At 40.8% G+C, this 26,147-nt stretch overlaps 1 protein-coding gene across 3 annotated transcripts in view; it reads right to left on the minus strand.

The window, feature by feature from the left end:
* The window catches only part of CHD5 (chromodomain helicase DNA binding protein 5), a 2,140,358-nt gene that overhangs the window by 255,150 nt on the left and 1,859,061 nt on the right, over positions 1–26,147 (minus strand). The gene's annotated exons all lie outside the window — the stretch shown is intronic.

Consider the following 26,147-nt stretch of genomic DNA (forward strand, 5'->3'; position numbering starts at 1 on the left):
CCCAACTACAGGGCATCCTGGAAGAAAATACATGATGCATTAAGAGCACGTTACAGCAGCATGCATTAGTGATGTGTTGTATTACAGTCAAACAGATTGGTTTATTTTAAAATATGAGGAAATGTAACTTGGAACTCCCAGTATTATGGGCACAGTGTGACATTCAAGGATGTCTCTTGCTATCATGTGATCTACTCATCATGGAAAACATGCATTTACCAACTTTCCTGTAAGGTGACCTAGTTTTTTGTCATTCACAAAGGACAGCATAATTATAGCAGATGGCTGACATGCTTTACTTTGTATCCTGGACTGAACTCTAAATAAAAAGACATAATATTTTCAAAGCTGAATACAGAGATAAACATGCTGGTATTCTTGAAAAGCAGAGAGTGAAAGAAAGTACACTGCATACAGCACTGTGCATGCTATACGTACTGCATGCAGTACCTCACAGACATCTGCCTACTATAGGTAGTGTACTCAGGTTACGATCTTGCATGTATATGAGCTGACACACGTACATGAACAACCACACAGATCCACCACTACATATATGTGTGTGCTGACTGTGTGTTTATTTGTGTTTGTGTGTGTGTGTGTGTGTGTGTGTGTGTGTGTGTGTGTGTGTGTGTGTGTGCATGTGTATTACTGTGGGTCTTTGTTGCTGAATAGTGGAGGTCATGCTGCATACAAGTGTTTATCTGCAGTGTATAGATTTCCCTCTTATCTGAATGTGGATGTACAGACTTTTTAATATTATTTATTTATTTATTTATTTGGTAATCAGTAAGTGAACTTATCCTTCTTGAACCCTTTTTAGCCACAACCCAGGCAACAAGTGCAACAGTAATACAATATATAAACTTAACAATTTAGTTTAGCTAATCAATCAAAATCTTTTCTGAGGACTGGGAAGAAAACAGAATACCTATTAAAAAATCCAGGTAGACAGGGAAGAATGTAAAAAGTTCAGAAGAGAAGTGACCACAGATCAGAACTTAACCAACTACTATGAAGCATAATGCAGATATCTTTCAAGTGAGCTGCAGTGCTGCCTAAACCTGTCCTCATCAGCACCTCAGCATTCTGTTACTGCCAGAGACTGATGTGAGACTTTTCACTACTGGTCTGGACAGCTGAAGATGCATCCTATGTCTGCCTATATGTGCAAGCAAGGAGCATGGGTGCACTGTGTCAGCAACAGACTACTGCATAGGTGTACTCTTATTATGCACTGTATCCATTACATGCATGTGCCTGCAAGGCTTGTAAAACGGGTCAATAACTCATAGCTACCTTGTTGTATTTGCTATATATAACTGTCTGCATGTGCTGCCCTCTGTGTAATGAAATATTGCAAGAGTGAAAGTAACCCATGCTAGAGAGTAAATTGCTTTAAAAGATTTGCATCTCTGCAAATTATGTAGGGCTCAGAATTGTGTCTGTTCTGCTTGCAAGCTATACGTCCCTAGCACTGTAAAGTTCACTCAGCAGTTTTAGCATGAATTTCATTAACACACATATTCTTGATCAGTTTTAAAGGAGGACGGAAAGGGCAAGGGGTTGTCAGCCCACTTGCTAACAGAAAGTAAGAATACAAACCCCCAAAAAGCAGTGGCATCTTGATACAAGTCACACAGAAAATATAGTATAGATTAGTTACATCTTTCCAGTTGTTTGTAGGTTGTCTTCCTTATGAGAAGCATTACTCAAATGCAATATTCACATAACATAAATGTACAATGCATTTACCTAAAGAATGCAGACTTAAGACTTGCAGAGAAAGTACGCAGTAATCTATATTTTTTTCCGCATGAAATGACATATTCTGGTTATTTTTTATTTTATTTTATTTGCAGTTGGTTTACCACGATAGTCCATTGGGCCAAAATGAACCCGTTTTCAATGGAGTCCTGGGGAGAAAAGCTCCATAACAATCTCAATACAGTAGGTTATTAATGATAGTTATACAATGCAAAAAGTTCAAGCAAATAATTACAAAAAAGTTCAGCATACATTAGAAATTCTGGTTAGTGTGTGGTTTCTATTTTTTATGCAGGACATTTATATTTGAGGCAATAAATGGGTAGCCATGCCGATCTGTGATGTAAACATCCCCATCCCACACTGCATATAAAATTTTGAATGAAGATGTTGCTGCACTTCTACTTAGACTAAGGACATTATGATAAGCAGTGTAAATCATACATGGTGTCAGTTTCCAAAGGGAAGTGTCAACTACAGATTTGTTTAGTTTGGATCCACTGATGAACACATACAAGCTATTTAGAATGTAGCTAAACAATCAGTCCATCTGTGGAGACTGCTATCTACAGAAAGTGGATGTGACTTGTGTCAGTATTCTTAAACTGAACGTATGGAGATGAAGTACAGGTAGTTACCTGACATTAGATTGAGGAGACCATAGTGGAGCCTAACTGTCTCAAAGCACTATCTGGTTAAATGACTTGCTCAAGGTCACAAAGTAGGCAAATGAATGTTAAGGGAATCAAACCTTATACCACAAGAAGCAGCAGCCTGTTAACAGCTCATAGTCTTATTCCTCTGTACCAACTGCCAGACAAATACCTAGTTGGTTTATGACACAGCTGTGGTGAAAGTGCAGTGTTCTTAGGCTAGTTAGTATAATCTGTAATCCAGCTGTAAAGCACTGACTCAGCCTCGACACACACTGTGACTAGCTTGTATTAAGCTGACACAATTGTTCATTTAGTACACCTCATCTGTTGTTCACAGGAAGCCCACTTAATGTGCAGTAATATAGTCTTTCTGAAGACTCATCCTCTGGTGGTGGCCCTTCCTCCCACACAGACTATTTTCCATTCCTTTTTTAAGCATTGGCTCTACACATGAATGTGCAATGTCTACAAATGCCACTCTTGCTAATATCATACACCTACTGTGAAGAAAAAACTTCTGAAGTTCCACTGCAAATGTACAATCCACAAATTTCACTATGCAAGTTGTTGCTAGTACAGCAAAAGTGCTCACAATTTCACTCTACACAAATAAATAAAGATGACTTGTGATAATAAATGTTGAATATGGACTCTTACTCACTATCTGCACTGACTCTGGGCTGAATGGAAGGACAGCATGTGCATGCGCGTTTGTGTGTGTATATGTGCAGGCGCACGTGTGTGCATGTGCACATGTGTAAATGTCTGCATGTGTAAAATGATAAACAGGTTCACTAAGAAAAAAAAAAAACACGATGCCCCCCAGAAAAGGGTATAAACTTTGTAGAGCATACATATATTCCCTCTCAATAAAAAGTCCAACCAATATATCACAAAACAATTTCCATTGGCTAACTTAAAATTAAGCTAACTCATCTTTTCTAATAAGTTTTGACCAAATAAGGCAAAATCTGTTGCAATAACTGCATTATAGCTATGAGATGACTTGTGAATCAGCCTGCAAGGGAAAAAAAAGGTAACAAGATATGGCAAAGAGTACATAATGTCTGCATATGAAGAAATATGTACATGTTCATAATTTTTAGCTTATTTCATTAGGTATTAGGTAAATCATTATTAAACTTTGACCAGTAGAAAGGGTCAGTTAAATAAAAGATGAATCACCAAAAGGATGGGATGTCTAGACAGGAATCTTTGAACTACTCAGGGTTTCAGTGCTTGTTTTGTATAGAATTATCTTCACCCACATCATTGTTGCAGGTGCTGTTAAGGCAAAAAGCATATCTTTAGATGAATTCTTTGCTGAAGGCACATCACAAATATTAAGGAAGACATATATAGTGTTTAAAGCAAGCAAGGTAGCTCACTACACAACTTTGAGGAAAGACATTTTTGGCTAACTCTAAAACAGCTTTACTGTGGCCAGGATCTGAAATTTGAAGCAGTAAAGGATATTTCTGTCTCATGTGTGCACATTATAATAACAGATCTGTTTGGATTGTGTCATTTGCTCAGTAATGGTGTCTTCATTAATGAGAAAACTATTAGTATTTCCTATTCTGCAATTCTCGCTTTAGCTATTTTTTTCTCTGTTCAGTGCGAGACAAATAAGGAAAACAAAGTGCAAGGGCAGCACAAATTTTTTTTATTGCTTTTTGGTCTCTCATAGCAGCAGGACCATACACTGCCTGCTACTGTCCCCCTTCAATATCTAGGGCTCCTAACTCTGCAGTAATTTGGCTGCTGTTACCCTAAATGGCAGTAGATTCATTCTTTCGCAACAGGGTGAAAAGTGGAGAGGAAAGCATGGCTTCTAGGGACAATATTATGCAGACTACTCAGGGGGCTTTTTTGAGTATGCCCTAATATCCCCTGCATGCTGTAAATCACTCAAGGGGTAAATGTACAGTATGTGATGAAATGGTGGTTCTCAGCTTCTGTGTCGGGCTTAACACACAAAACCACAGCCTCTTGGAAGAAGACATCCCTTTGGTTCAGCTGAAAATCTCAACAGGGACCATAATGTACAGCACACCCTTGTATGATACTTTCTGATTTCTCTCCACCAAATACAGATGAGCAGCCAAAAAATCACTCCCCCAAGCAAATTCCAGCAGCACCTGGGTAGCTAAATGAACCTTTTATTGTGGCTCAAAATCAGAGCCCCATCTCCCTGTATAATGAAGCCAGCCTTTACAGCTCAAATCACTATCACTTTACTCAGTATCGTACAGATTGCTCTGATGATCTGTGTCTCGCCTATAAGGCAATATCTGACCCTGCGCTACTAAAGATGATCCATATCTGTAAGTCTAACTCCTCATGCATTACCCGCTCAATATTCTAAATCTAATATGCAACATCAACAAAACCTGCTGGAGAGACAGGTTTGTCTGTCAGAGGTTGCCCCATCTCTGGAACAGACTTCCCATACATGTCAAACAGAGTACCTCGCTGACCCTCTTCAAGTACGACCCTGATGAGTGGATGGGAAGACACAAATTTTTCCCAGGGGTTCCACCTTTGTCCCTAATTGACAGGGGAGTCAGGTGTTGACTGAGGTTTCTTTTTTGGGGATAAACTCTTTCTAGGCTTGTAAGGACCCCAGGGCCATTAGCCTAGTAACCTCCTATAATCCTATAATGATACCACAGCAATAGATCTTAAAAGCTATGCCAAGCTTCCTCTCCTTTTCAGTTCTTCAAGGATAATGACTGGCAGTAGTGTGCCAGATAAATGAATAACTGCTGCAAATAAGAATGTGGACTTTGTGTCTACATACAGCTACGCACATATACATACACACACACACACACACACACACATATATATATATATATATATATATATATATATATATATATATATATATATATATATATATATATGTGTGTGTGTGTTCATAAGTGATTACTAGGCTAACAACAAGAGGCTTTACAAGCTTAGCCAATAATACCCAGGATTTCCACTTCTGCAGCACATCACTGTTGCTGGACTGCTTATATTTTTATATTTTCCTTCCTTTGCTCAGTCAGACAAGGTTTCATATACTGTAATTTATACATGTAAATAGCAACTATCTTCATAGCTTCATAGGTCGGTACTAGGCTATCTGCCCGAGGGCATTTATAAGCCTAGCCAGAGTGTGTCGGCTTTCACCGCCCCATTGATTAATTAACTGATCCTCTGTCAAAAAGAACCAATGAAGTGATCCCAGGGGTGTATTTTCTGTTGCCCATCCATTCGTCAAGGTTCCTCTTGAAGAGTGTTAGTGAGGGGCTCTGCCTGATGTAATTTGGAATTTTGTTCCAAAGCATGGGGAGTCTCTGTGACAGGAATCTATCCCTCCAGCATGTTTTATTTATTGTGGTGGCGAGGTTTAGCTCACTAGAGTGCGTGGCTCGCAGAGACTTCAACTTCTTTAGGTGGAGCATGTCCATCAATTCTGAGTTGGACATGGCTTTGTAAGTCAGGCAGAGATCACCTCTGAGTAAGCGATATGCCATTGAGTACAGCCGGAGTTTTTCAGTTGGGCTGCATAGGACATATGTTTGAGACCAGTAATCCTCTTGGTGAGGTACTTTTGTGGTCTTTCCAGCTGTTGGAAGTGTCTTGTGAGGTACATCCCAAATGGGGCATTGTACTCTATGATGGGTCTAATGAGTGATGAGTAGAGGGGCACTATAACCTCTTTATTTCTAGATGCGAACCCTTTAGTAATTGGATGGGCCACATAGAAGGACTTCCTAACTACTTTGGCAATATGATTGGCAAAGGAGAGATTACAATCTACCTGGATCCCCAGATCTCTTATTACCTCTTCTGTATTAAGGGGGCTGCCACCTATGTGATAATTCGTGGGTGTTTTGTTTTTCCCAAATGGGATGACTATGCATTTTTTGGCATTTAGCTTGAGGCCATGACTTAGACACCAGGTGTCCGTCTCAGTAAGACCCTTTTGGAGGATGTCCGTGTCAGCCGGAGAGTCAGTTATGGCTCCCAGTTTGCAGTCATCGGCAAACTTAGTCAGCCATAGTCCTCCTGTGTTTGCCTGTACTTCTGAGAAGTATATGCCGAACAGTAGGGGTCCCAGGATCAAGTCTTGCGGGACACCACTTGTTTATTTATTTATTTTTATTTATTTAAATTTGTTGACCGGGAGTGTCCGACTGGACGTAGGTCCATTTTCAGCAGAGGCCTGGGGAGAAAAGCTCCACAGTAAAATAAACAGACAGTAGTTACATTGGATTACATAGCGATTAACAACTTAACATAGTAATTACTTACAACATATTTACAGATGAAGAACAAAGTACATCAGTAGACAACTAGAATCTTTATCTGTGAAGTACATAACAGACATTAACAAATGTTACAATGAGAAGTTCTTGCTGTATAATAAGTACTAGGCTTATGAGCATCTGAGCTTGCTATAATCAAGGTAGTTAGTGGAGTGGAAAGAAAGGTAGTGGTTGGATGGGGTGGATGATATTAGAGTGGGAGTTGCAAGGGCATAGCTAGCATGTTTTTAGGTGCGCTTTTAGTAAAGTTTTGAAGTGGGTGCATGATGGTACAGAGGTAATTGTGGGTGGGAGTGAGTTCCATAATTTGGCTATGGCGCAAGAGAATAGTGCTTCACCAGCAGAGTTATTGGCTTTAGTGATCTGCAAGTGATTTTTGTTGCTGGATCTTAGTGGTCTGGTGGTGCGATAGGGTTGGAGTAGATTCTGGAGGGATGGGACATTTAGTGGATGGTTTACTAGTTTGTGGGCGAGTGAGAGTTGATACTACTGAAGGAGGTGAGGGAGTTCAAGCCAGCTCAGTTCAGCAAGTGAGAGACAGATGGTAGGATGCCCCTGTGGCGAATGTGGCGATTTTGTTGTAGCAGGTCTCTAGCTTGTTTAGAGCACATTGCCTTAGGTTGGTATATATTGGAGAAGCATAAAGTAGGATGGAGATAAGGTGGGAATTTGCTATTGAAATCTTTGCTGCTTTGGTAAGAAATTGCTTATTTCTGTATAACGCTCCTAGTTTTTTGTGGACTTTTTTATGGTCATGGATATGTGAATGTCAAATTTTAGTTTATTGTCTATTTCCACTCCTAGCAATTTGGTGTGTTCAGTTGGGTATATAGTGGTGTTGTTTTTTGCTGTGATGTTAAAGTGAGAGTTGTTTTGAGTATATTTGGTGGGTTGGAAGATGAGTAGTTTAGTTTTGTTTGGGTTGAGTATTAATTGGGCATCGGATAACCATGTTTCAACAGAGGAAAAGGCTTCCTGTGTGACTTTTTGAAGTTTGGGTAGGGACTGGGCTGAGCAGATGATGGCCGAGTCATCTGCGTATTGTATGAGTGTGCCATGTTTGGTGGCAGAGTGACTTGTGACTAGTTTAGAGTCGGACCAGGAGCCTGCTATTCTTACCATAAGCCAGTTGGCAACCCATCTCATGACGTAGGGGTTTATGTTCAGGCTGGTGAGTTTTTCTGTAATACCCGAGTGGGGAATAGTGTTGAAAATCTTGGCGAGGTCAAGGTAGGCTGTGTGAACAACCTTTCCCTCGTCTATGGCCTTGGTGACTGTTTTGAAGAAGTCAACCAGGTTTAGTAGGCATGATCTGCCCTTAACAAAGCCGAATTGGGTCAGGTCAAGTGTTTGGAAGTTCCCAATGTCTTTGTTAATGAGTTCCATGATGATGCACTCCATAGCCTTGCAGACCAGGTTAGTCAGGCTTATGGGGCGATAGTTACCAGGGTCAGTTGTGGCCCCTCCTTTGTGGAGAGGAATAACCGTTGCTGTGTGCCATTCAATGGGCATGTAGCCTGTGGAGAGGCTGAGGTTGAACAGCATGTTTAGGTGGGGGATTAGTTTGTTCTGTAGTTCGTGCAAGACACAGCCTGGGACACCATCTTGTCCCACTGACGCTGTGTTTTTGGCTTTTGAAAGGGCTGTTTTCACCTGTGCATCTGTGATTTTTGGGACACTACACTTTTCCGGTATTGTTGTGGGCCCTTTTAGAGGTGAGAGGGGGGTGAAGTTTGCACTGAATCTATCTGCCAGGATGTTGGCAATATCAGTAGGTTCAGTATATTTTGTGCTATTTTGCACTAGTTCAGTGCATATCTGCGAGTTGCCACTTAGATTCGTAACATAGCTAAAGAAGGCTTTGTGGTTATCTTTTGAATCCTTGGCTATTTTCCTTTCGAAGTTAGCCGTGGATGATTTCATGAGGGACCTCAGTGTCTTACTGATACTTATCAAGGATGTCTTTCCTTCTTGGGATTTGCTTTTTTTCTGAACTAGTTTCCTCCTTCTATTGTATAGCCTGTTTATTGCAGTGGTCCACCAAACTGGTTTCCTTCTCTTAGAGGAGTGAGTCTTGGTTTTGCTAGGGATGGCACGATCCATGCATCCTTGTAGGTGCTCATAGAGTGCAGTTGTAAAGGTTTCTGCATCTAGGGCAGCATTATCCTTTAGCGTCGGGGCTGTGAAACCTACCACCCCTGTCTTAAGTAAGGTGAAGTTTGCTTTAGAAAAGTTTTTTACTGTGGTTTCCTTAGTTGGGGGTGGTGGTGGGGTATGGACATCCAGAGTGATTAGTCTATGGTCTGATCTAACCAGTGACTTAAAAAGTTATTTATGTTATGATTTATTTATATTGTCATTGGTATTTTTTGCCTTATAACATTCTTTACAAGTGACACTATTGATTCAACATTTGGTTAGTTGACTTTTTGTGTACTTGCAAACAGGGGGAGTATTCACTACTACCTTACACTTCCTGTGATGTTTCTTAATTGAAAGGAAATGATGTGGGGTAATATTTTACTAATTGACTATGTGTGTATTTAAGGAGTTATCAGCCAGCAATTCACTGTTCTGAAGAAGTCTGAGTATTGACGAAAGCGCTTAACTTGTTGTTTTATCATTTTTAAACTGTGACTTTATGTGTATTTGTACTTCATTTGGATCATTGGATTGAGTAAAGAATTTGTTCATTATTCGGGCTCCGTCTCATTGGATACCACCCTGCATCTGCTGTTCATTCTAACCAGTGACGGGTTGACCTCCAGTGTGGAACACCTGTCGCCCATGTTGGTGATGACAGGTCCAATATGTTTTCACCTCTGGTAGGGGAGTTTACCAGCTGATTCAGGGCATTTGAGTTGATGAATTCCAGGAAGCGCTGGGCCTGGGAATTTGTACTCGAGTAGTTTTCCCAGTGAATGGTAGGGTAATTGAAATTGCCCAATATCAGGGTGTTTGGTAGGATCTTCATGTTTTCCAGTGTCTCCAGAAATGTGGAGTGGTGGTCCTGGGTCATGGAGGGTAATCTGTAGCAGGCCACAATTTGCATTGCAGATTTGCCCGATGTTAGTTGCACATGGATATTCTCAGAGATATCATGCTGCGCCACTAACCTGGAGGTGTAGGTATCCTTGATGAATATGGATACACCCCCCCCCCTTTTGTGTTTTGGTCCGTGTTCTGTGGCCGAAACGTGTGGTATGAGTTGTAGCCCGGTAGTCCTGGGGTGCTCTCTGAAGCCTTGAACCAGGTTTCAGTTACTGCACAGATGTCGACGTTCTCCATACTGAGGAGTGCTTCGAGCACGTGCATTTTGAGATTTAAACTCCTGGTGTTGAGCAGCATAACCCTCAGTTTTTTGTTAATTGTGCTGTTTACGGAGGTGCGTTTGACTTTTGAGCCTTGCCTAAAAAAGGCACTATGAGGGCAGCAAGAGCCTTGGCCAGTATTCGAAAGCCTAGGGGTGACAGGTGCAAGCTGTCTCTTGCGAAGCAATGCGGCTTGTCGAGCATGTCGTCCTAGGCTGACAGACACTGGATCCCCTTTAAATGACACCAGAAGCTTAGCCAATTGTTGAAATTGATCATTTTTTCTTTATACTGAGGTATCATTCTATGTGAGGGCAGGATGCTACCAAGGATCAGGGTCATACCAGCCTGGGCTACATGATCAGAGAGCTCTTCCATGTCTCTTTTCATGTAGTCCAGGGAGGTATGTCTCAGGTCATTCACACCAACATGAACAATGACAGAGTCATATTTGTACTTGTTCTGGAGTGACCTGAGTGCTTGTGTTATGTGGCAGATTCTGGCTCCCGACAGGCAGCTAACAGTAACCTTCTGCTTATCCAGCCTAGTGAGTGGGACGTCAGTGTGCCTGACTATAGAGTCACCTATTGCTTGTGTGTTAGGTATGTTATTTCGCCTTAAGGGCTGTGATTGTGCGGCACAGTGATTTTGTGTTTTATGTGTTGTCTAATTTGTGACGGGAAGTGCAGGTTGCTTGGGTGTTTGCTTAGGAGGTCTCTGATGCTTTTGCAGGTTTTTATTTAGAGCCTCCGAGTATGATTTTGTGTATTTATGTGTATTTTTTGCCAGTGCTGTTTTAGTAGGTCTGTGTGTGGCTGGAGTTGTAGTGCAAGTGTTAACCTTCTCCTCTTGACTGTCTTCCAGTCTTGGGTGGAGACAGCTTAGCTTCCAGTTTGGCTGTATAATTGCATCTCTCGCATATGTTAGTGTTTTGTGGTAGGAGAGGGTTGTCTGTGTACATGAGGCAGTTGTAACATTGCCTCAGGATACCCATATTCACCAGCTGGACTGGAGAGTTCACCTGAAGATGCCCTTTGGTCATGCCTGAATAGTAGGGTGAGCTGCTTAGTCGCTTGGTTGGTTTGGGGTGAATAAAGAGCCTTGCCCTGCTGGGCAATCAGTGTCAGGGTATATTAGTGCTTGCTATTAGGTCTGAGCAAGTGCTGGGCTGTAAGATGCTTTATGAGTGCTTAGATTGAGAGTTAGACTAGTTTCAATGGAAAAACTGAAGAGGAGACTTAGTGGAGCCGGGAATAATTTAACCATAGCTAACCGGCACTACCCGGTGCGCAAAACCGTGCAAATGCAGTTTTTATAGTAGGGAAATGAAAGAGATAGAAATTAGCCCAAAATGGCCAATAAACTACTAACTTCTGGGTTGGAACCACTCCTCCAGGGACAGATAGGTTGCTCAAAGCTCCTCTCTCTCACAGGTGAACAGAGAAACATCCTTCTATCCAAGTAAGGTATGGGCAACTCAGAAACTAGTATCACAGCCCTGAATTCAGCACTAGCCTGAAAACTGGACTATACTAGCTTAGAAAGGTGGGAAACAAGGAATTGTTTTTTTTTTTGTTTTTTTGTTTTTTTGAAAAGATAAGGCAAAAACAGTAAATAATACACTTAAAACAGCTTTAAACGACTACAAACTATCAGAAAAGGCTATCACACTTTAGTGTGTAGCCTACAACAGTTAAACAAATTATTTAAACAAAAAACAACTTTTTAAAAGTGCAGGCAGTCAAATAAGTACAATATGTGAAAAAAACAAGCTTTTAAATCACAATAAACACTGGAAAATCTGCATTTAGGCAGAAAACAGTTAAGTACAGCAAGAAAGTACAGAAAACTGATACTTAATCACTCCAAAGTCTCTCTTCTAAGCTAGAAGGCTTGTATCAGTTTAAAGCTTTTTAGTGCTATCCAGTAGGTTGGTTACAGGAAAGATGGGAAACAAGCGCAGATGTGGTCTTTTAAACCAGAAAGTTGAATGAGAAGGACAAACTGTCCAAATGGTCAATAAACTACAATTTCTGGGCCAAGAACCTCTCCTCTCGTGGTAGACAGGTTACCTAGTGCTTACCACTCCCACTGATAAGCTATAAGGCTTTCCTCCAACACAGAAAAGCTTGCAGGGCTCAGAAGCTTACCAACAGTCCTGGACACAGCAACTCTGTATCTGGACTAGGCTAGTTACAGGAAAGGTGGGAAACAAGCGCAAGTGCAGCTTTTAAACCAGAACGTTGAAAGAGATGGAAAAAAACTGCCCAAATGGCCGATAGCTACAATTTCTGAGCCAGGAACCACTCCTCTTATGGTAGATAGGCTACCTAATGCTTACCACTCCAACTGATAAGCTAGAAGGCTTTCCTCCAACACAGAAAGGCTTGGGGGGCTCAGAAGCTTACAAAGAGTCCTGGAATACAGCAAATCTGTACCTGGACTAGACTAGTTACAGGAAAGGTGGGGAACAAGTACAAACGTAGGCTTTTAAGCCAGCAAGTTGAAAGAGATGGAAAACTGCCCAAACGGCCAAATAAACTACAATATTTGGGCCAGAACTCACTCACCAGGGTTTACAATACAGATTCCTAAAAAATAATTTCCTTCCTTACAGGTGTCCAGTCCAAAGCCTTTAGCAAATTTTCAAAAAAAGGAAAGAAAAAAAATCCCAAAGCTAAAATTCAGTTGAATGAAACAAATTTAACTAAAGAAAACAAACTTTTCTGAGCCCATCATTGTAATTTTAGACATTTTGCACTTTTTCCTATTTATTCACTACTACTTTCCCAGGTTTCCCCTGTTTTAGGTGATCTCCATGTTCTTCAGCTATTCTATTCCCTCTGTTACTTCATCTACAGTCAGAGGTTCTGCCTGTTTTCATTTCATAGTAATAATTTTTAGTGATCAACAGTAATAGTGACAATACTGCGTTTACGTGCTTGGGGTAGACTCCACTCACCTAACTCAACATCATAGTTTCCTTTGTAAACTCCACAGGCTGCCCTTTTGTTATAGCAATCTGTTCCTGATATTGTGTTTTAAATACATGAAGTCATTGAGCTATAAGGTTCTTTAATCAGCTCCTGACTTCCTGAAAGCAAAGTCAAAGCAATCAGTATCTGTACAATTTACAAAGGAACAACTGGAGGACATCGGTATGTTTCCTATGTATCCAACAAAGTCTGGAAGGTTTAGGATTTTTCCTTGGAAATATTTGAATGGGTATTTTTTATACCACAGGCAGACTTCACATAATTCTTCCTCGGGCAGACAGGGGAAAGACAGGGAATAGAGCACATGCGATTGAGTATATAATGAATTGGCAGATTTAAAAAATTCCCTGCGGAGTACCTTGACAGAAATGTTGGAAGGAGCAAATGGTTATAATTAAGGAAATTATTTTTTTAACCTGGGACACAGGATCTGAATTGCCTAAATATAGTAAGGTTTCACTAAGTTTAATGCTCTTGGCTTCCAACAAAGAAATCTTTAGGAAATGGAAATTCGTCCTTCAGATGAGATGTTAAACCAAGGCTCCATTTGCCTGAGTTGGTGGTAGCTAAGTTAGATGCAGAAGATCCCATGGTGTTTATCAAAAAGAGCAAAGGAAGCCCCCCATTGTCCTTGCCAAACTTCCTCAAGTCAGTATGAATACCACCTCGGGTCTCCTCCGGATAGAGGCCACTGACCTGGTGGGACGAACCTCGTCCACAAAGTGTAAATAAATAAATAAATGCATAAAATCTAAACCGACTGTAACTGAAGTACTGACAATTGTAGAGGAGATAAAAGAACCTGGAGATAGGGTCTTTAGAGGCGGGAAGGAGTAAATTACATAGGAATAACGGTATCAATACATGCAGAATAATGTTCAGGAGGAGGAGTGAGGTTTAAGGGAAGACAAGAATTGAGCAATATATGTAATGACAGAGTGAATGATAATTGTTAAATCAAAATATACATATTGGTATACTGAATGAAAATAATGAAAATGTCACTATGGCTTGTTTCTATTAATGCATGTGTATGTATCTCACTGCATAAACAGTAATTTAATAAAGATGCAAAAATCTAAAATCTCTCCCAATCATACTGTCTGCTACGGAGGGGAGGTGGTGAGGAATTATGAGTATCCAGCAGATAAAATAAGAAGTTATGTACTCACCACAACGTTCCATGTGAGTTGTTCATCTTGCCCTCATTCTTGACTGATGGCTTTGGAGCTGATCCCTCAGCTCCGACATGGCCACATGCAAAGCCCAAGGTCAAGCCCCCCACTCCATGATGCCCCGTGAACCACCCCAGATCTTGTTTGTTGCATATACTATAACCATATATAATAGTTATTCCCCTATAGAAGGTAAGAAGACATTAAGCAACCAGGATGAAGCAATGTCTAGGTCAGCTATCAGCCAGGAGGGGGTAGGAGGGAGGGATGTAAGAATGAAGGTGAGATGAACGTTATGGTGAGTACATAACTTCTTAATGTGAAGTTGTTCAATCTCGCCGTTCATTCTTGACTGATGGGTAGCATCCCAGGCATCAAACTTGGGTGGCTCACGGGAGTACATTTCTCAGGACCGTGGAACCAAAGGATGCTCTATCCCTGGAGGCCTTATCCACTTTGTAATGAGTGACAAAGGTATGAAGTTTTGACCAAGTGGCTGCTGCACAAATGTTATCAAAGGGAAGTTTGGCCGAAAATGCAGAGGATGTAGAGACTGCTCTGGTTGAGTGAGCTTTGATCTTGTGTCGCAAGGGCATATTAGGTTCATAGGTTCATACTAGGCTATCTGCCCTAGGGCATTTATAAGCCTAGCCAGAGTGTGTTTGGCTTTCGACACCCATTTTAAATTAATTTTGCTATGCCTTTTTTTGAGGTTAGTATATTGTGCCTCTGTCTAACAGTGACACAGAAGTGATAGCCGGGGTAAACCTACGATCTCCCATCCACTCATCAAGATTCCTCTTGAAGAGAGTCAATGTGGGACTCTGCCTAACCTGGACTGGGATTTTATTCCAGAGTGAAGGGAGCCTCTGGGTTATGAATCTGTCCCTCCAGCATGTCCTATTTATTTCAGTGCTGAGGTTCAAGTCTCTCGAGCGTAGCTCGATGGGATTTGGATTTTCTGAGGTGCAGCATGTCCATTAATTCCGGGTTGGACATGGCTTTATATGTCAGGCACAGATCGCCTCTGAGCAGGCGGTATGCCACTGAGTAGAGCTGGAGTTTCTTTAACCGGGCAGCATATGGCATCTGTTTGAGCCCTTTGATCCTCTTGGTGAGGTACTTTTGGGGTCTTTCCAGTTGCTGCAGGTGTCTGGTAAGGTACATCCCAAAAGGGGCATTGTACTCAATTATGGGCCTGATGAGGGATGAGTAAAGAGGTACGATGACCTCCCTGATCTAGATGTGAATCCCTTCATGATTAGGTGGGCTATATAAAATGTTTTTCTAACCACTTTGGCCACGTGGTTGTCAAATGAGAGATTGCTATCAACTTGGGTCCCCAGGTCCCTAATGACTTCTTCTGTACTTAATGGATTACCACCTATGTGGTAATTTGTGGGCACTTTGTTTTTGCCAAAGGGGATGACTATACACTTTTTGGTGTTTAGCTTGAGGCCATGGCTCTGGCACCAGTTGTCTGTTTCTATGAGGCCCTTTTGGAGGATGCTTGTGTCGGCTGGAGAGTTGATTATGGCGCCCAGTTTGCAGTCATCTGCGAACTTGGTCAGCCACAGTCCTCTTCCGTGTTGGCCTGTACTGCTGAGAAATATATACCGAACAAGAGAGGTCCCAGGACTGAGCCTTGTGGGACGCCACTTGTAACTGGTTTGGAGTCTGACATGGCTCCAGCAATTCTAACCATGTGGGTTCTGTCCTTGAGCCAGTTTGCAACCCATCTAGTGACATAGCGGTTTATATTTAAGCTGGTGAGCTTATCTATAATGCCCGAGTGGGTATTGTATCGAAGGCTTTTGCGAGGTCCAGGTAGGCTGTGTGGACCACCTTCCCCTCGTCAATGGCCTTGGTGACTGTTTCAAAGAAATCGACCAGGTTTAAGAGGCAGGATCTGCCCTTAACAAAGCCAAACTGGGTAGGATCCAGTGTCTGTAGGTCCCCAATATCTTTATTTATGAGGTCCATGATGATCCTTTCCATAGCTTTGCAGACCAAGCTAGTCAGGCTTATGGGGCGATAGTTTCCAGGATCCGTGGAGGCACCACCTTTGTGGAGAGGGACCACTGTTGCTGTACGCCACTCTTTGGGTACATATCCTGTAGTAAGGCTAAGATTGAACAGTAGTTTTATGTTTGGGTTTAGCTCTTCTTGGAGTTCATGTAGGACGAGCCGGGACACCATCTGGTCCCATTGATGCTGTGTTTTTGCTTTGGAGAGGGCGGCTCTTACCTGAGCATCTGAGATGTCAGGGGGGCAGCACTCTGTTGGGATAGATATTTGCCCTTTTGAGGGGGGAGAGGGGGGAGAAGTTTGCACTGAACCTGTCAGCTAGGATGTTGGCAATGTCTGTGGGCTTGGTGTATTTTTTGTCATTTTGGACTAATTCTGAGCATATCTGGGAATTCCCACCCAGGTTCCTAACATAACTAAAGAAAGCCTTGCGATTATCCTTAGTGTCCTGTGCAATTTTTCTCTCGAAGCTGGCCTTAGACGATTTTATGAGTGCCCGTAGTCTTTTGCTAATACTGATCAGAGATGCCTTCCCTTTTTGGGATTTTGCTCTATCATGTAGTAGCTTCCTCCTTCTATTGTATAGTTTGTTTATGGCTGGGGTCCACCAGACAGGACGTCTGCCTTTGGAGGATTGGGTCTTGGTTTTATTTGGGATTGCATGATCCATGCATTCCTGAAGGTGTTCATAGAATGCATTTATAAAGGATTCTGCGGTCTGGGCCGTATTTTCCATAGGCCCAGGGGCCTTGAAGGATTTCGCCTCGGTTTTGTGGCGTGTGAAATTTGCTTTAGAGAAGTTTTTCACTGTGGTTTTCTGGGCAGGGGGTGGGGTCGGGATGTGAATATCCAGTGAGATTAGTTTATGGTCTGATCTTACCAGTGAGGGATACACTTCTGGTCTGGAGCATAGTGTCCCCATGTTGGTGATGATCAGGTCCAGTATGTTTTCCCCTCTTGTGGGAGTGGTAACAAGTTGTTCCATAGCATTTGAGTTTATAAATTCTAGGAACCTTTGGGCTAGGGTGTTGGAGCTAGAGTAATGCTCCCAGTCTATGTTTGGGTAGTTGAAGTCGCCCAATATAATGGTGTTTGGAGAGACCTTCATATTTTCCAGTATTCTCAGGAAGGCCAAGTGGGGTTCCTGTGTTTGGGAGGGTGGTCTGTAGCAGGCTATAAACTGGAAGGCAGTTTTACCCACAGTTAGTTGCACATGGATAGTCTCTGATGCTTCGTGCTGTGCCACCAACCTGGAGGTGTGGGTATCTTTGACGAATATTGATACTCCCCCTCCTTTTGTGGTTCGGTCCAAGTTTTGGGGCCGAAAAGCATGGTATGAGGTATAACCTGGTAGTGCTGGGGTGCCCTCGGGAGCCTTGAACCAGGTTTCTGTTACTGCACAGATATCGATGTTCTCCATGCTAGCAGAGGATTAGACAAAAGTGATACAATCAGATAGCCATTTAGACAGAGTTGTTTTAGCCACTGGTTTACCTTTCCTGGATACAGAGAATGAAACAAAAAGTTGGTCTGATTTCCTGAAATCTTTTGTTCTATCCAAATAAAATCTGAGCTGTCTGTGAACATCAAGCTGGTGCAGCATATACTCTAATTTGATGGAAAGATTAGGGAAGAAAACTGGTAACTCAATAACTTGGTTAATATTGGTTTCTGAACAAACTTTGGGCAAAAAAGAAGGATTTGTCCTAAGTGACACTCTGTCAACATGAAAAATCAAATAAGGAGGGCTGATAGATAAAGCCTGAAGCTTTGACACTCTGCAGGCAGAAGTAATAGCTACCAGAAAAATGGTTTTCAATGACAAATATTTGAGGTCACAAGATGATGCTGGTTCAAACAGAGGGAGAATCATACGTGAAAGCATAACATTTAGATTCCATGGAGAATAGGGAGTTTTCACAGGTGGTCTCATATGAAATGTGCCCTTAAGGAAAAGCTTTGGATAACTTGTGGGACATGATATTTAAACCATCAACTCCAAGATGAAAATTAGAAATAGCAACCAAATGAACCCGAACTGTTGCTGCTGCCACTCCTTTATTATAGATCATAGTCAAAAACTCTAATATGGATGTCATGGGGGCTTGGTAAGGATCAATATTATTTTTAGAGGCCCATATGGAAAATCTCTTCCACTTACTAAGATACAATTTTCTAGTGGAGGGCTTGTGAGAAGACAAAAGGATCTGTTTTGTTTCATTGTAAAGGTTATGAAGCCTGGCTATGAGCGGAACTGGAGCAGCCAAGCTGTCAGCTTCAATGACTGCAGAGAGGGATGAAGGTCCCCCTACGGGTGTGTCAGTAGTTCTGAAACTGGGTCCAAAATCCAGGGATCCTCCAAGAGATGAGTTTGAAGGAATGGGAACCAAATCTGCTGAGGCCAATGAGGAGCTATAAGAATGATGGTCCTTCCCAGGTATTTATCTTTCTGACATTATTTATGTGTCACTAGTATTATTTTATCCTACACTGTATATCACTGTACTCTGCTTTTTGTAGTGTGTATTATTATTAGTGCTAGCATTGATACTTTAGCTGATTATTATTCATTTGTTCTCTAGTAAGACCTATCCTGCTATTTTATCCTGAGGTTTGAACTGTATATTAACTGTACACTGCTCATCTGTAGTTGTATTTGTATAGTATTATTAGCACTACTATTGTTACTGTAGTTGGAGCTTTTCTCTCAGGGCCTCCGCTCAAAATGGGCTCCTAACCCAGTCGGACATTCCCGGTTAACAAATGTAATAAATGAATAAATAAATAAATATTACATCTTACTTCCCCAGATATGGGATGGGGTAGTATCAGGGTAGTCTTTGGGTATTGGAGCCCTGCGTCATATTTCAGACTACATCTGCCCATAAGGGACATGGGAAGTATCCTGGGAGTGAAATTAAGGTTCTCCATTCATTTTTCCAAACTGTTTTTGAAGAGAGTGTGGAACGGACTTTGTTTTACAAAGATGGGAAGTTTATTCCATAAACGAAGTAACCTTTGGGATATGAATATGTCTCTCCAACAAGTTCTGTTACAGTCACAGATAAGGCTCAGATCCATGGAATGTGTAGCTCTCATATAATTTTTCTTGTGAATATGTAACATTTTCATCAGGGCTGGATAAGAGAATGCCCTGTAGGTCAGGCACAAGTCACCACTCAATAAACGATATGAGATGGAGTAAAGGGATATGACCTTTAGTCGGTCCACATAAGACTTGTGCCCTACGCTTTAGTGAGAAGCTTCTGGGGTCACTCCAATTGGTATAGGTGCTTGGTTAGATAAATACAGAAGGGAGCATTTTACTCAATTATGGGCCTGACGAGGGCCAAGTACAATGGTACTATGACTTCCTTTGACCATGATACCATACCTTCACTTATAGGTTGAGCCACACAGAAGGACTTCTACACTACTGTAGCTACCTGGTAGTTAAAGTTTAGGTTACTATCTATCTGTGTTCCTAGATCCCTCACTACTTGGTCTACTTTTAGGGCTGTGCTATCAGTATTATAATTTTCAGGCATATCTGATTTACTGAAGGGTATAATTATGCATTTTTTAGGATTTACTTTCAAACAACGGTTTTGGCCCTAGTCGTTTGTAATTTTTAGGACTCTTTGTAGGATGTCAACATAATTTCAGGACTCAGTGATTGCTCCCAGCTTGCAGTCATCAGCAAACTTTGTAAGCCAGAGGCCCCCAACATTGGCCTTCACTTCAGAGAAGTATATACCAAACAGCAGCGGTCCCAACACTGAGTCCCCTGGGACACTGCTAGTAAAAGGTTTCTTATTAGAAGTGAATTCGCCTATCTGGACAACATGTGTCCTGTCAGTGTGCCAATCTGCTATCCATCTGATAATGTAGGGGTTTATGCCTAACTCAGTAAGTTTACATACGAGCCTTGAGTGGGAGATTGTGTCAAAAGCTTTGGCCAGGTCTAGATAAGGGCTGTGGCCCTGGTGACTTTCTTAAATAAGTCCACCAGATTGAGCAGGCAAGACCTCCATTTGACAAAGCCAAATTAGGTGTGGTCCACTGTTTGGAGATTTTGTATGTCATTACTGATCAGGTCCATGATAATTTTCTCCAAGGCCTTGCAGATAAGACTGGTCAAGCTTATGGGTCTACATTTCCCTGGGTCATTTGATGGGCTTCACGTGTGCAGAGGGAGGACTGTTGCAGTCCTCCATTCCTCTGGGACAAAGTCTATTCAGAGGCTGTGGTTAAGGAGCGTTCTAGTAGCCCTGATAAATTCTGTTTTAAGCTATTTAAGAAGCATCCTGGAATTATGTTGGGACCCATGCAGGTTGTGTTTTGGTTTTAGCAAGCACAGTAAGGACTTTTTCCCTCATAATGACTGGTAGGAGGTTGGTTGTGGGTATTACTTTGGATGTGGTAGGAGGTGATGGGGGAGTTTGAAGTGAACTTGTCGGCCAGCAGGTTTGCTATAATTTAAGGCTGGGTGTAAGTGATGCCATTCATGGTTAACTCTGTACATTGTTGAGCATTTACCCTGAGGTCATGAACATAATTAAAAAAGCCTTATGATTATCTTTTACCCGGGAGGCTATCTTTGTCTCATTGTGTGCTTTGGCATATTTTTTTAAACCTATATTTTTTTTCAAACATCTTTATTGAGTTATCACTTGTGATATAGGCAAATTTGCATTCATATAAAAATAATCAAACTATATTAACATAAACATTATACTTCACATATATTGCCAAGAAACATCTTCATTAAACCATCACTTACTACACAGGCAATCATACATTTATATAAATAAAAACAAACCACACCGACAATCTTAGTCACAAGCATTTTACATCACAAACCATACTGACACACTCCCATTTGCAAACATTATACAACACTTATAATCTACCCAATCTTTCTCACTCAAACATTACACAGCTCATTTATGCTTTGGCAGATTTGACCAACTCTGTAATTTGTTTGCTTGTGCAGGTGAGTGTCTTTTTGCACTGTTTTATCTGTTTCTTCTTGGCATTGGAGAAGATTTTTTTTCCTTTTGTTTAATAGCCTATTTATGTTAGGAGTCCACCAGGGTGGTTTATTTTTGCCAGTAATCATAATTTTGACTTGGACAGGTACTGCCTCCTCTATGCAGCTATGAATGTGGTCGTAGACTGCTCTTGTGTACAGCAGAGAGTAGGCCTCAGTGTCACCCAAGTTCAAAGAGGCTTGAAAGCTTAATAAGCTGTCACTTAGTCTGAGGTAAATGGCCTTAGCAAAGTCCTTAACAGCTATAGAGCTTGATGTGGGTTCTAGGTTAGTTTTAATACTAAAGGAGATCATTTTGTGGTCAGATCTTACCAGGAAGGAGTTAAAGCATGGGATGGAGCAGCATTCCCCCCCATGTTCGTGAGTATCAGGTCTGGGATAATTGTAACTCTAGCTGGGAGCTAACTAGTTGCTCCGGGGTGTTTGCATTGATGTATAAAAACTTCTAAGCAAGTGAATTATAGGTTTCATAAGTCTCTCAGTTTATGGAGGGGTTGTTAAACTAAATGTTAAGACATTTCAGTAGGTTTAGGTAGGAGTTGTGGTTTTCTAGACTCATGTTAAGGGATCTACAGCTAGCAAGGATATGACAGGGGGTCATATATGGCTAGTTGGGCATGGAGCAGCTCAAGCGAGTAATGCTGTTGGACCAATCTAGCAGTGTACTTGTCCTTTATGAACACTGAGACACCTCTTCTCTTTGTTTTATCCTGAGTTGAGGGGGATCAAACTGTATGAAAGGCATTGTAGCCTTTGATAGCTGGGGTGCAGTCCATGGTTCTAAACCATGTTTCTGTGACAACACATATATCTGCATTCTCCAGGGTGAGGAGTGCTTCTAGGGAGTACATTTCTTTATTTAAATTCCTAGAGTTGAGCAGCAGCAGTACCTTTAGGTATTGTGAGTGATTTTTGTTATGATGGAGGGTTTAACAACTTGGCACAGCCTAAAAAAGGCATTATGGGGATAGATAAACCTTTTGCCAGTATTCAGAAGCCAAGGGGTGACAAGTGCAAACTATCTCTGGCAAAGCATTGTGATTTGTCGATCATGTCTCTCCACGCTGACAGATATTGGATCCCCCTGTTGTGACACCAGAAACAAAGCCATTTGTTGAAGTCAATTATTTTTTCTGGCACTGTGGCATCATCACTGGTTAAGCTAGGATGCTACTCAAGTCTAGATTCATACCCACCTGGGACAGAAAATTAGAGAGTTCCATCATGTTTCTCTTCATATAGTCTGGTAAGGTACATTGTAGGTTGTTTACTCCCACATAGACTATGACCATGTCATACTTGTTGCTTAAAGACCTACGTGCATGTATGGTCTAGCACATCCTGGCTCCAGACAGGCAGTTCACTGTGATCTTCTCATTGTTTCACCAGGTAAGGGGGACATCAGTATGTCTTATAATGGAATCCTCAATAATTAGAATGTTTGGATGTGTGGTGTGTTGCCTTATTGGCTTGGAAGTGGGGCTACTATGATTTTCAGAGTTATGGGTTGATGAGGCATTGCCTTTTCTGAGTATGTGCAGGGTCACTGAGAGACATTTTAAGGAGGTCTTGGAGGTTTGGGCAGATTACATGTGAGTACCTCTACATATGTAGGTCTATGTGTTTGTTCCTTAGTTTTGTGTGTTATGCTGACAAGCTGGTTTGCATTTTTCGTGTGTGTATGTGGGAGCTTTGCCTCCACTGACATTGTGTATCTCCATCTCTCGCACACTGTGTTTGTCTATTCTAAAATTAAATGGTTGTCAGTGAACATGAGACAGTTACTAGACTGACACAGTATGCCCATATTCACCAGGTCTAAAACACAGGTGACTGGGAAGTGCCTATCCATTATACCAGATCCTTAGTAGATGGGAAGAAGTAGGGGAGAGTCACTTAAATGTCTAAGTGAGAGTGTTTAGTAGTATACTATAGGATGACCTGTAATGGTGGTGCTGCCATTGTGAAAACTGGCAGCTCATCGAGCAGCTATGAACAGTGGCAGACTATGAAGAGCATTTTCTTTTGAGGATTTTAAACTGGACAGGTTTGCATATATACAGGGCACTCGTGACAGTGTTTTATACCAGCAAGATGAAAGACTTTTAGCCCTCAGGCCATTCAGATAAACACAATAAGCCTTCCACCAGCAGTTCTCAACACAGATGGGTTGAATCACCCTTCTACTCCCACCAGAGTGCAGAATAAAACTATCTTGATATAATACAAACTGGTTTTGAGCTCAAGTGCAGTGACAGATGGTTTGTAACAAAAGGCAGAACTCCTGCAGTATTAGGAATCCTTGGAAATAAGTTCACAAACCCTGAGAAATGTTCCCAAATATAAAAAAAAATGTGTGCAAACATAGGAAAACTTCTGCAAACAAAAAAAAATTTGCAAAACTTAGAAATATTTTGGCAAACTCAGGAGAACTTTGCCAAACACAGAACAGCTTTTGCAATATCAGAGGAGGTTAGTAAATATTAGCATACTGTTAAAACTACCCAAGAGCAGTATATTAACAATCAGATGACATTTCTTTAACAAGTGCAGGCTGATAAACAGTGACAAATTCAAACAAATCAATAAATGCAGCACAGAACTGTTAAATAGCACTAAGATAGTTAGAGTAAGTGCAAAAAATACTTATATGAGTTTTGTAGATCTACAAATGGCTTTACATGTAATCCAAGGTCTTGTAGTCATGTCGCATTGTGTCCATTTAATCTAGTATAGGACATCCATGTGTGCGTGTATATACACACATATATATATATATGTGTGTGTGTGTGTGTGTGTGTAGAGAGAGGCGGTTGAAAAGGATTGAATATATATTTGATAGAAAAGTTTGTGTGGTTGTAAAAAGGAATACACATCAGTGAATGTTCATTTGTGAGAATCTAATATGGTTGAGTTAAACTGTTATATAGTATAGTTAAAAAGAAGTGTGCATGAAAATTAACTTTTGAACAGGTGACGGTTGTGAAAATGTGCAAGACTACATTACGAAGTTAATATGTATGTCTGAATGTTCACAGGTTTGACTTCAGTAAGGGCTGGGTAAGGGGATTGATTTACTGTTATGCAGATTTGGTGTACGTGCTCTGTGCCCTTTAGTCTTGTGTAGTAGCACTGTTAGGGAAAGGATTTTTAGTAACAATGTAAACAACTGGGCTTAGGAGAAGGAGTAGGATTAGGGTTAAAACACATGAATAAGGTAGTATGGGGGTGGAGGTACTTAGGGTTTGCAGAGCCCCAGTCCATCCTTACTCATATATGCTAACCCTAACCCGGTCGCTGCCTTTAATCCCAACTCTACACATTACATTATGAAAAACCCTTTCCCAACATCTTTCCTGTATCACTATTCAGACAAAGTACAGTTGAAGGTACTGTTACTTTTTTTTTTTTAACTGATCAGAAAGAATAGTTTTTGCTTTCCTTTTTCGATTGCCTTAGTTTCAATACGTATTTCTGAGCTTAGTTACTTTTGGAGTACGGACATCGACGGGGAGGGTACTGCAGTTTCATATATATATGACTTAGATTTTAAGATAACCTTACAATATGTACAATTACCACAAGGATTACCACCTCTAACTAAATTCACCTCATACTTACTACCAATATTCATCTTTTTAAACCATGATAAGGATTCCCCAATATCTTGGCCCCGCCTATATCCATAAAGGCAGTGCTCATCTAAACATTCATCAAAAAGCTCATCTGTTTTTAATATATGCCAATATTTGTCAACTATATTACGTATCTTAGATATACTGGTCCCATGGGTGGTAATCAATCTAGGTTTTGATGGTTCTGCTACCTGTTCTGTACTCTGGGTGTCTCTAGATGTTTGTTCCCTTTTTAATGTTAAGTGCTATCTCGTCTTCCTTTTTAATGTGTTGAGTATTATATCCCCGTATATCATACTATGAAGTGACACTTAGTGGTATTAAGAGCCAGCTTGATTCATGTTTGCAGTCAGTACAGTGTTTTGAACAACAAGATGAATATAATAGACTTTTTGATCAATATGTTGAAGAAATGAGAGTTTCTGATTCAGAGTTGAAAGCAAGGAAAGTGAAAACGTTTAATAGAGACGGCGGGGACAAAATATTGGGGAATCCTTATCATGGTTTAAAAAGATGAATACTGATAGTAAGTATGAGGTGAATTTAATTAGAGGTAGTAATCCTTGTGGTAATTGTGAAGTAATGCACAAAAAACCAAAGACAAGCAAAGAATAATCCACGACCTTGAAGAAAGGAACCGGAACTCTGCTAAAGTCCACAAGGCTGTATTTTTATTTCTGAAGTATTCCAAAAGTCACAGATAAAATCACACAAGCGCTTTCGCTCAGGCAATCCTGAGCTTTATCAAGTGAAAACAAATTGCAGTGTGCAGTAACCTCCATTAAATAGCCTGGCAATTATACAATTAATTAATTAGTAAATCTAGTACTAAGGTGTGGTGCTTTAGAGTTGGGTGTTAAAAAAGTTAGTCATTATATCAACTCAAAAAATGAAATGTTTGCAATAACATATGCACTTAAATAAAAATGACTAACCATAAAAAACATTTTAAAATGCCAGTTTCCTAGGTTTCAGAACATAAAAGTCTGAAGTCTGATTGGGGTTGTAGATTGTTAAAGAATATGCTTAAAGATGTGTTTAGATTGTCAGTGAATTGTTAAAAAATTTTTTTCATTATTACTTTACACTGATAAAAACATGCAATAAAATATGCGTGAGATATTTTTAATGCCCATCCATATAACATTTCATATAGAATTTGATTTATTAGTCGGAATCCTATAACCGTGGATGTTCAATAATT

Source organism: Protopterus annectens, chromosome 2.part1 (assembly GCF_019279795.1).
Source record: "Protopterus annectens isolate FY-2018-M chromosome 2.part1, PAN1.0, whole genome shotgun sequence".
Classification (NCBI taxonomy): domain Eukaryota; kingdom Metazoa; phylum Chordata; order Ceratodontiformes; family Protopteridae; genus Protopterus; species Protopterus annectens.